This window comes from Psammomys obesus, unplaced genomic scaffold (assembly GCF_907164565.1).
Source record: "Psammomys obesus unplaced genomic scaffold, mPsaObe1.curated_primary_1811, whole genome shotgun sequence".
In the NCBI taxonomy this organism is placed as follows: Eukaryota; Metazoa; Chordata; class Mammalia; order Rodentia; family Muridae; genus Psammomys; species Psammomys obesus.
The window spans coordinates 243,718-255,124 of NW_026585690.1; the positions used below are offsets into that span (position 1 = coordinate 243,718).

Below are 11,407 nucleotides of genomic sequence, written 5' to 3' on the forward strand. Positions count from 1 at the left end.
GTCTGGACAGATCGATTCATAAATATGATAGGTTGGGGGGTGCAGGATTAGGCACAGCGGAAGCCCAGAAGTGCAGGGCTCCCTACTGGAGGGGGTCATGTTTAGGAATATATTTGCTCCATTTCCATTAGGGATAAGCAGTTTCTTGGTGTTTTAGTCACCATTCTACTGCTGTGAAGAGACACCATAACCAAGGCAACTCTTATAAAAGAAAGCATTTAATCGGGGGGCTCGCTCACAGTTTCAGAGGTTTAGTCTTTTATCATCATGGCAGGGCGCATGGCAGCAGACATCAGTTGGGAGCTATATTCTGATCACAAACTGAGAGAAATAAAAAGAAAACCACTGGATATGGGTGTGGGCTTTTGAAAACCTCAAAGCCTACCCCGACTGAGTGACACACTCCCTCCAACAAGGTCACACCTCCTAATCCTCCTGACGTTATTAAAGAGTCTTCCTAGTGACTGAACATTCAAATATATGATCCCAAAGGGGCCATTCTTCTCCAAACCTCCACACCTGGCTCCCACATCTTCAAAGTTATGAACATTACTCTAGGTGAAGCCCGCTCCTTTAAAATGACTCTTGCCAGTCAGCCAGGGAACTTAGCCTTGGCCCAGAGCAGGGACCCAATCACATGCTCTTTGTTGTGACTGGACATAACGACCTACCCAATGTGATCCCTAGTCACTGTGCCTTGGGCCTTCCAAAGGCATCCTACCTACCTGTCTGGAGCCTAAAATGGGGAAAGTGTGAGGCCAAAGAGTATCTACCAGAAGTGGACTCCAGGGTTCTTGAGGGCAACCCCACAAGCAACAGGCTGCATGAATTCCCAGGGGGTCTGTTGCTTGCAGCCATTGCACAGCAGGTTCCCTGAGAAAAAGAGCTGATTGGCTTACCTGGCTGTGGAGGAATACTGTTTTTAATAGTTAGTTGATTATCTGATTATAGATTACAGTGGAATTTTCCCAACACTAAAACAAATCCCCTGGCACTACAACTCACCAGTCTTCCATAAGTACCTTACAACCACGAACTTTACAAACCCTGAAGTTCTGCCTTTTCCAGGATGTCATGGAAATGGTCATTCCTCATATAGTCTTTCAGACTAAGTGTATATGTGGCACTTTTTAAATAATCTCCCAATCTCTAACTAACTTGAGATAGGCAGGCAGCAAGATGGCTCAGAGGAAAAGACACTTGTGCAGTTAAACCCAATGATCTGAGTTTAATTCTTGGGACCCACAGGGAGGACGGAGGGCACTGATCCATCTAAGTTGTCTTCTGCTCTCCACATGCATGCCATAGTGCACACACTCACATGTCCACAGGTAAAAGTAAATGAACACAGTGCTTTTAAAGGAAAAAGTATGTTGCTGAGGAGATGGCTCAGCAGTTAGGAGCACTGAACTGCTCTTGCAGAACACCTGGGTTCCATTCCTAACCTCCACAGGCTCGCAACCACCTGTAACTCCAGTTCCAGGGGATCTGGTGCCCACTCCTGTCTTCTGAGGGCAGTGCGTACACATGGTACACATACATACATGCAAGCAGAACACCCCTGCATATAAAACATAAAGACTTTTGTAAAAAAAAAAAAAAAAAAAAAAAAAGATTTAAGAAGCCTTGATTATTACCTGACAAGTGGCTCAGGCTTTGTGCTTGGCAGCACTGAGTTTAATGGGTGTTTGTTTGTTTGTTTGTTTTTAAGATTCCCATTTTAAAATTTGAGATGGAGCTGGAGAGATGATGGATCAGCCATTAAAGGCTAGGCACACAACCAAACAAAGTTTAAGGGGGTTTTGGTTGGTTGGTTGGTTGGTTGGTTGGTTTTTCTGAGACAGGGTCTCATGTAGCCAGAACCCAGGCTTAGGCTCATGAGCCTCTGTGTCCCCTGGAAAGGCAGTTGGTGCTCCCAACTGCCGATCCGTCTCTAGCCCGTACCTGCCTACTTGTAATGGTCCTGGGACTCAGACCCTGGTCTTCACACTTGTGCAGCACACGCTTTTTCCACTGAGCCATCTCCCAGCCCCATTTTTCTTCTGTAAATTATATGCTTACATCACTTACCGATCTCCAAGAGAGTATTTCTTTCTCGGGCAACAGAAATGTTTGTGCATGCAGGATATCAACCTTTCCTCTGTTTTCTGGAGGAGAAACATCCACAGCATGAGAACATTAAAATGTGATCTCATTATCTATGGTTGTTAAATATTAAGCTGGTCCCAGTTCCTTTTTTCCCTTTTTTTTCTTTCTGCCTCCTTTCTCCTTTCCTTTCACCCCTCCTGTTATTACACATCCTAGCAAACAGCTTTATATAGGAGCTGTTTCCCATAGCAGCAGTAGGCGGAGAGGCTACAGAGCAGAGCCTCGTCTGCTATCAGTTAAAGAAACTGGAATTCAGCAAGGCTACCTGATTGGTAAGCGATAGAACTGGACATCACTGATTATGACTCTAGCCCATGTTCATCATCACTAGCAGAATACTTGAATGTCCTAGACACTCTGGAGAACATGGAGTTCATCATGGAAATTTGGAGCCAGACACTACAGGACACCACAGGACACCCTGAGTTTATTCCCTGGGACAGGAATTTCACCCAGAAAAAACAAAACAAAACAAACAAAAACAAAACAAGTAGTATCATCAGCCCAGGACCTAATGAAATATTGTTTTGTTTTTTAATGTGTATGGGCATTTTACCTACATGAATGTCTGTGTACCAAGCATGTGCCTGATGTCCAAGAAGTCCAGAGGAGGATGAATCTCTGGGGTCTGGAGTTCCAGACAGTTGCAGGCCACTGGTACTGAAATTTGAACCCAAGTCTCTGGAAGAGCAACCAATACTCTTAACTCCTAAGCCATCTCTCCCTACCTAATGGAATCTTAAAGAATACCATATAGCTGATTTTTTTTTCATCTTGCTGCCTATTTCTTTCTCCTGTGAAATCATTTCCTAAATAAAATTGGTACTGCTGGAATTAAATTAGCAATTAAAAATAGATGAACTACTTATTATAGTCTCTAGAAACGTTTTAGATGAACTAAAGTGTTATTCAGTTAGCTAGCTAAAAACATTGCATAATTTTATTCATTTTCACAATTTTCTGAAGGTGTTATAAACAGTTTTGTATAGTTTTAAAATATTAGAAAGGTAATGCATACTATTGCCTCTCACACAAAAGGAAGTCTATAAAAACCCATCATGATAAGACTGATTGCAATCTTTTAATATGAGAAAAAAGTCATTATGCCCTTCCATTATGATTTGATGAAATAAACTAGTGAAGTAATTGATATTCCCATGTGAAATAACCAGAAAACTATTGCTTCAATCCAGTGGTAAAGCAAGACTTCTATTAAGAGTTTAGAAATGTGGTTCAGAGGTGGAGACTTGGTAATGTGTACAGAACCCCGAGTTCAATTCCCAGCACCACCCCAAACAAGTAAAATATAAGCAAAACACCTTAACTCGTGAAGTGTTTTTAACTCATTTAGTAATATCAAGTTCCACTGTGTTCAGGATATTATGCCCCAAAGACAGATTCTCATTCTGTAGCCCTGGCTGATCTGGAACTCACAGAGATCTACCTAACTCTGCCTCCAGAGTGCTAGGATTAAAGATGTGTGCCATCACGCCTAGTTCAACTTTTTAAGAAAGGATTTATTTATTTATCATGTATACAATGTTCTGTCTGTATGTACACCTGCATGCCAGAAGGGGCACCAAATCTCATCAAAGATGGTTGTGAGCCAACATGTGGTTGCTAGGAATTGAACTCATGACCTCTGGAAGAGAGGACAGTGCTCTTAACCTCTGAGCCTTCTCTCCAGCCCTAGTCAGATTCTTAAAATCCCTATTGGGGGTGCAGCATCCATTAAGAGCAATGGCTGCTCTTCCAGGGGACCTGAGTTCCATTCCCAGCATCCACATAGCAGGTGGTCACCGCTGTCTGTAGCTCCAGTTCCAGGGCATCTGACACCCTCACACAGACACACCCAGGCAAAACACCAGTGCACATAAAATACAAATAAATGCATCAAAGATAAGCAATTTCACTTACAGATCTTAAGTGGATTTTTAATTTTTTAAATTATTTTATTTTTTATGATTCTAGAATCTGGCAATACTTTCACTCCATAAAATGGACCGTGTTTCAATGCAATGGGCTGAGCAGAGGAGCTTCACTTGTAGTTAGTTAGTTAGTTAGTTAGTTAGTTAGTTAGTTAGTTAGTTAGTTAGTTGGTTGGTTTTGGTTGGTTTGGGGGGGAGTTGTTGTTTTTTGGTTTGGTTTGGTTTTTCGAGACAGGGTTTCTTTGTGTAATAACCCTGGCTGTCCTGAACTTGCTTTGTAGACCAGGCTGACCTAGAACTCACAGAAATCCGCCTACCTCTGCCTCCCAAGTGCTGGCATTAAAGATGTGAGGCCGGCTCACTTGTTTTTAAAGACAGGGCCGCATATCTGGCTGGCCTGCATCTCCCTATGGGATGTTCCAGCTGAGACTGGAAGTTACTTTCTGATCTCCCTGCCTCCACCCTTGGAGTGTTGAGGTTACAGGTGTTTGCCAACGGACAGGGTTTTCCAGAGTGCTGAGGACTGAGCCCAGGGCTTGAGGCAAACTACTCAAAGCACTCCTCCAGCTGAGCTGTAGCCCCAAACCTGGCCTGGTTATTTTAAAGTTAGTTTCCTTTTAACCAGAAACAGGGAAACAAAGTAACAGAAAAACCACCCTCACCAAGGGAAGGTTTTCCATCCGCTTACCTCCACTCCTTATCAAGGGGACAGGAGCAATTAAACTAGGGAAAACTTACACTCAACTAGAATTGATCTTTTTGGAAAACTGGCTGTTTCTGATATCCCTCCTGGTGTCTCAAAGGTTCTCATGAGAACAATCTAGTTTCAGTTTCGTGGCCTAGAACTTTTAACAAGAATGCCTTTGAACTGATTTTTAGTTCAGTTGGGTGGAGTTCCTGCCCCGGGTCTAAAACAAAGATCACGTGAACCTTGAATTTCGCAAGCTGAGTAACAGTCAGCTTTGCAGGAGAGGAGGATGGGAGCACGTGTGGAAACAATCCATTGCCCTAAAGGAATCAATGTAAACACATTTTCTATTGAAGGAAATATAATTTGTTACCCTCAGGGAGGCGGTGCCTTGACTCTCCATGGCAGTGGCTACGTAGTTTCAAGATCTCTGCAGGCTCTGCCCAGATGAAAGAAAACAAAACCAAGTGGCTGACAAAGCCTTCGGACAGGTCTACACCTCAAACAATTTCGTGTAAACCAGATTCAGTATCTTTGATGGGGTCAGTAGAACAATGAGAGACAGTTGTTTGTTTTATTGTTGTTGCTGTTTCTTGTATACCTTGTAGCATTCCTGTAGCTGAGAATGACTTGGCTCTAAACAATTGTCAAGAGCAGGAAAGAGGGCTCAGTAGGTCAAGATGCCTATTGCTGAGCCAGAGGACTCCAGGACCCAAATGGAGGAAGGAGAGAATGAATTCCCCTCACTCCACCCCTGCCCACAAAACAAATAAATATGATTTTAATGTCAACAGTGGGGCTGGAGAGGTTAAGAGCACTTGCTGCTCTTGCAGGAAATATGGGTTCAGTTTCCAGCCAACCACAGACTGACTCCCAACCATCTCTAACTCCAGTTCCAGGGGATCTAACAGCCTCTTCCCACTGCAGGCATGAGGTCTATACAAGGTACTCCAACCAATGTGCAGGCAAGACACTCATCCACATAAAATAAGAAAACCTTAAAAGACTCAGTACTTTGTTTCACTTGAAGAAGTGTCTCTAGCGATGCCCTTCTTTTTTGGTATGCAAGATCTAAGCACTCACCTAGTGGTGTTCACTATGCTTTCGCAGAATGTCTGAGTGCTGCCTGCCCAGTGTGCTTCCACACTTCCTCAGCACAAATGAGGGCCGAGCAATTACACTCAGTTCTCACGGTACCCACAGTTTGCACAGGCCCCACAGGTCAGGAGCTCAGCCCTCAGCGTAGACCCCCAGCAAGGGTAATCCTAGGGCTGACCCGGGGTTTTTACTGACCAGTGTGGCTATCAACTCAGGTTCCCAAGACTCACGGAACCCAGCACATGCCAGAGCACCATCCTACTCTAAATGGTCCAAGTTAGAAACAGCCACATGCTTGTGTTTTGTGTTATTGTTGTTGTTTTCTTACTGTTGTCTTCTTGTTATTGGTGTTGTTCTTTTGAAACAGGGTCTCTTGTAGCCCAGGCTGAACTTACACATGTTATTTAGAGGAGGCTGGCCTTGAACTCTTGATCTCCTGCCTCTTCTGGGATAACATATATGTGCACTGAGAACAGCTTTAGAAACAAAACCATGTTTTTAAAAAATATTTGTTTATTTATCATTCATACAGCATTCTGCCTCCATGTGTGCCTGAGCACCAGATTTCATTACAGATGGCTATGAGCCACCATGTGGTTGCTGGGAATTGAACTCAGAACCTTTAGGAAGAACAGCCAGCGCTCTTAACCTCTAAGCCATCTGTCCAGCCTTGAAACAATACCACGTTAAAGACAATTTAGGTGAAGTCTGAAGGAGAGGTGGCAGCTCTGTCCCTAGGTGGGTGACATGATTCTTCCCCACCTCGCATGTCATCAACTGGGAAGCTTAATTGAACTAAGTACTAACCACGTGAGTGGACTCATTCTCTGTCTCCTCTTCCCTCGGAAGAGGTGGAAGTGGCATTGTGAAAGGTTGCCTCAGGCTCATGTTTTGGGACATTTGGTCTCTGGCTGATGGTGCTTGCTGGTTTGGAAGGTTCTGGAACCTTTGGGGTGAGGGATCTAGCTGTGGACTTAGGCTGTTGGGGGAATGGGTCTGGGGCTTGGCTCTGCTTCTGGTCCAATTATTTGCTTTCTAATCCACCAAAATGCAAGGAGGAGATAGCACCCAAGCCTCACCCAGCTACCGACAGACATACTCCATTCGCAACTGATGAACTCTGTCTCCTGAAACCATCACCAAAATAAATCCTCTCTCCCTCAAGTTGTCAGGTGTTTTGTCACAGTGACAGAAAAAGCAGCTAGTTCATGGGCATTGATGGCTCCAACCCTCTAGTCATGTTCTCCATCTCCCTGGTGAGACTAGCTCCTCTTTGAGCCCAGCTCAGGGTCTATTCTGAGTCACTGCATTGGCATGAGTTCAGAAAGGCAGAAAGGCAGAAAGGGACTTAGGAGGAACAACCAAAGACACACCTTTCACTCCTGAGTTCACAGGCTTTTAGGAGGAACCAGAGACCAAGATCAAATACAGGTGGCTTTTGTGATAGCGTAACAATCAAGCTTACTGTGGTGTAGGAAGAACATGATAGCAATAACACTGAAGACCCCTGAACACGCGATTGTTAACAGGCACACACATACCTGCTTTTCTATTAAAAAATCAATACTTGGCTGGGTGGTGTTGGCACATGTCTTTAATCCTAGCACTCAGGAGGCAGAAGCAGGCAGATCTCTGAATTCGAGGCCAGCCTGGTCTACAAAGTGACTTTCAGGACAGCCAGGGCTACAAAGAACAAAAACAAAACAACAACCACTAACTCAGTATAATCACTTGCCAATTTGTAGTTCAAAACAGCATAAATGATGCATTTCACGTTTCCAACACTGAAGTTATGGACTTGTGTGTGCGCATGTAGCCTATTTGTTTTTTTTTTAAGATTTATTTATTATGCATACAATGTTCTATGTGCAAGAGGGCACCAGATATCATTATAGATGGTTGTGAGCCACCATGTGGTTGCTGGGAATTGAACTCAGGACCTCTGGGAGAGCAGTCATTACTCTTAACCTCTGAGTCATCTCTCCAGCCACCTATTTAGTTTTACCTAAAATGTCGGGCTGGGTAACAGGGGGAACATAGCCACAAACTATTTGACCACTGACCACTCCTTCCCCCCTCACTCACCAGACATCTACCCCATATGTGGATTTTATTGTTTTCCACATTCCGAATAACAGGAATCCCAGCAAGCGTGTGGCTATGTGAGAGTTCCTTTTTTCACCTGGCATGTTTTCTTCAGGTTCTCTCCATGTTGTGCTGTGTAGAAGGAATCCATATCACCTGTTCGTTCATCCATCCATTCATCAATCTATCTCACGGGCTGTTCCTACCTTTTGGCCATATGAATAATGCTACCATGAACCTTGGTGTGCTGGTTTTTGTGTAAACACAGGTTTTCACTTCTCTTGAATGTATAATGGTATCTGTAAAATGTCTCTCAGATTGCCTGAGGTAAAAGCCCGGTCCCCCCAGCTTGGCATGGTCACTATGGGAAGAAGTGAGAAGCTGAGGTCTCTGGGGATATGTCCTTGAGGAGAATAGTGGGATAGGAGCCCCATTCCAGCTCTCCCTGCTTGCTGCTTGCTGCTTGCCTCATGGTGTGCTCCCACATCCCCCACCATGCTGTACTGCCTCACCACAGGCCCAAAGGCAAGGGGGCGACAGACCCAGGCTGAGACCTCTGAAACTGAGCCACAACGAATTCTACCTGGGCTGAAGGGGTGGCACATTGAGATACTGTTTGCGACAGACCGTATCTGGGGAAAAAGGTAAAGAGAGATTAAATAAGACACCAAACATCAAGCTCTTGGCTTCCACATACACACAACCTGAGCAACCCTTACTAGCTGACTACCCCTTATCAGCTGACTAACCCTTACCAGCTGACTAACCTTACTAGCTGACTAACCTTACTAGCTGACTAACCTTACTAGCTGACTAACCACAGACTCAGGAGTGCAGCTGCTAGGCCACCTGGTGCCTCTGATGAAATGCCTGCTATTTTCCAAAGGATCAATCCATCTCCCCCGCCAGCCACGCACTGACGCCACGAGGTCTTGTGTCTCACAGAGGAATTAAAATTTCTCTCCTCTGTTCTGATTTTTAAAACCTGAGGAAAATTTTTATTCGGCTTAGCCTGGGTCAGAGTAACCTGTTTTCTCCTCTGCGTAACTAGAGGGAAAGGGACACACACCCAAGAAGTCTAACTCGGTACATGGCTACAGAGAGTCTGACAAAGTGACACACTGGGCATGTGGCAATAGATGCCTCCCACAGAGACCTCACGTTTAAGGATGGTGTCACTCCCCATGGGTAATAGGCAAATGTATAGGAGTCGATACTATGACTGAGAGGGTGTGGCTGGTGTTTACATATCTGGGCCCTAGAGGGACAAAAGACCTGAAATATTTCAAGATGATGTCTTTCAATGAAGACTTGACCTGCTCAAAAGGCCTATAGTGCTCCACGTGATAAAACTCGTTTTGTAATAATGTGCTTCTTGTTTTCGGCTGAGAGTGTGCCTATCCAGAACAAAGAGTTCTTCTTCTCAACCTTCCTTCCCACCTACAAGTGGCCATGAGCTTACATTCTGGATAGTGGAATGTTAGTCATCAGTGTTGTATGCAACTATTTTTTTTTTCATTTTTATTTATTTTTAAGCAAGATGGCTCTGTCCCACAAGCCTGACAACACAAGTTTAATCCCTAGGACCGAGTTTGATCCCTGAAGCACACATAATATGGCAAAAGTATGCATGCATGAACATAAGCATACAACTGTCTCTTTCACACACACAAATAATAAAAGGTAAAACAAATATATATGTTCTTATTACATATATAATATATATATGCATATACATATATACACACACATACATATATGTGTATGTATGTATGTGTGTGTATGTGTGTGTGTGTGTGTATATATATATATATATATAATATTTGAGTCATGGTCTTACCTTGTATTCCAGGCTATGCTAAAGCTTGGTATGTGGTCAAGGCCAGCCTGAAATCATGATCTTATCCCCGCCTCCCAGGTGTCAAGGTTATAGGCATGCACCACTACGCCTGGCTATGTGTGAATTCTTCCAGGCAGCAATTTTGTCCTCTTCTCTGCCTTTCTTCCCTCCTACCAGCTGGAATGTAGATACGATGACCCATGGTTCAACAGTGAGTTACACTCTAGCATGGAAATCCCACCTTGAGAACGGGTAGAACAAAAGACAGCAGGGGGTGCCCACGGGTGTGGGAAAAAGGTTTCTAATTTAATGTCACCATTAGTTTCTGTCGACCTTTGCTGAGCCAGGTCCTGGCAGCTGTAAGTACTATGTGTAGCTTCTCACCTGTCTTGCATGTATCCCTATTTGGTACTCATACCTTCCCCGCGACTCCCCTGTAAAGCACAATGCATGGGACATAAGTCGATTTGGGGAATCAGTTGCCTCCTTTTACCATGAGGTTCTGGGGAACTGACCTCAGGTCAGCAGGTGGTAGCAAGTGGCTTTACCTACTTCAGCCTTCTCACTTCCCACTCTCTTTTTTTTCAAGCTGACATCCATTTATAATTATATAGCAATAAGAACTGTAGTCAGTACCTCAGCTACCTCGATTTAATAGCTGGCATGTGGTAAGAAAAGAACTTTTGAAGAAAAAAATTAAAAAGGGGTGGAGGAGAGGCAGGAATGGGGAGGTGGGCCTGCATGAGTCTGGGAGGAGTTAGAGGGAAAAGAAGGGTAGGGGGTATATATCATACAGATACAGTGTAATAAATTCTCTAAAATTTAATAAAAATATTCTATATAAAAAAAGAAATTAGTCTTTCAAATTTTGGGGGAAGTCCAATTATCTGCCTAAGTGTGTTTGCCAAGGATTTTGGGGCTGCCAGACTTATTAATAGCATGCTAAATTAGTATCCTTAGCTTTCCTCAGATACGTGCCAATTGTAGTATATAAATACCAAATTTTAATAACATGTTTAGTTGATGACTAACCACCCACAGCTTCATGTGAAAACGAAAGCCTGTGGCATTCCTAGGAGGCCTTGCCATGTAATCAATAAAGACAAGAAGCTGTTAAAATTAAAGTTTTAACTTGTTATGACCATATTTGCTCCACAATGTGCTTTCCAGAGTGATGTTCAGCCCTGTCTCAGGCCCAAAGGAGAGGCCCCAGCAGCCATGGACCAAACGCTCCGAAATCATGAGCCAAAACAAACCTCTCCTCTCTTTAGTTGTTGCCTTAGGTCTTTCGCCACAGCAATGAAAAGCTACCCAATACATGAACTAATATTATGTGAATTATACAAACAGAAGTATAAATTATAAAAGGAACTATCCAAAAACAAGCAAGTCTTAAGATATTGCTAACCATGATTAGTTCTTACACTATAGTCGGCCAATACTACAAGCCTAATATATCATTAAAGATACGGAATGTCAAATTCTCTTCTAAATGTTCTTTTCCACAATTTCAGTTTAGGAAGTGGCTGAAGGCTTGTGCTTAGGTATGGATGTCTGCCCCTTGGGCTTGTTTCTTGGATTGGAAGTTTGGTGTTATCTTTACTCTATGCTTTTTTTTTT

At 43.5% G+C, this 11,407-nt stretch overlaps 1 non-coding gene across 1 annotated transcript; it reads right to left on the reverse strand.

Annotated features, from left to right (window-relative positions):
• Positions 1-777: 777 nt before the first annotated feature.
• LOC129668563 (small nucleolar RNA SNORA70) lies at positions 778-909 on the reverse strand. The gene has a single exon (XR_008718936.1). It is a non-coding gene; the product is annotated as a small nucleolar RNA SNORA70 (small nucleolar RNA).
• Positions 910-11,407: the final 10,498 nt, after the last annotated feature.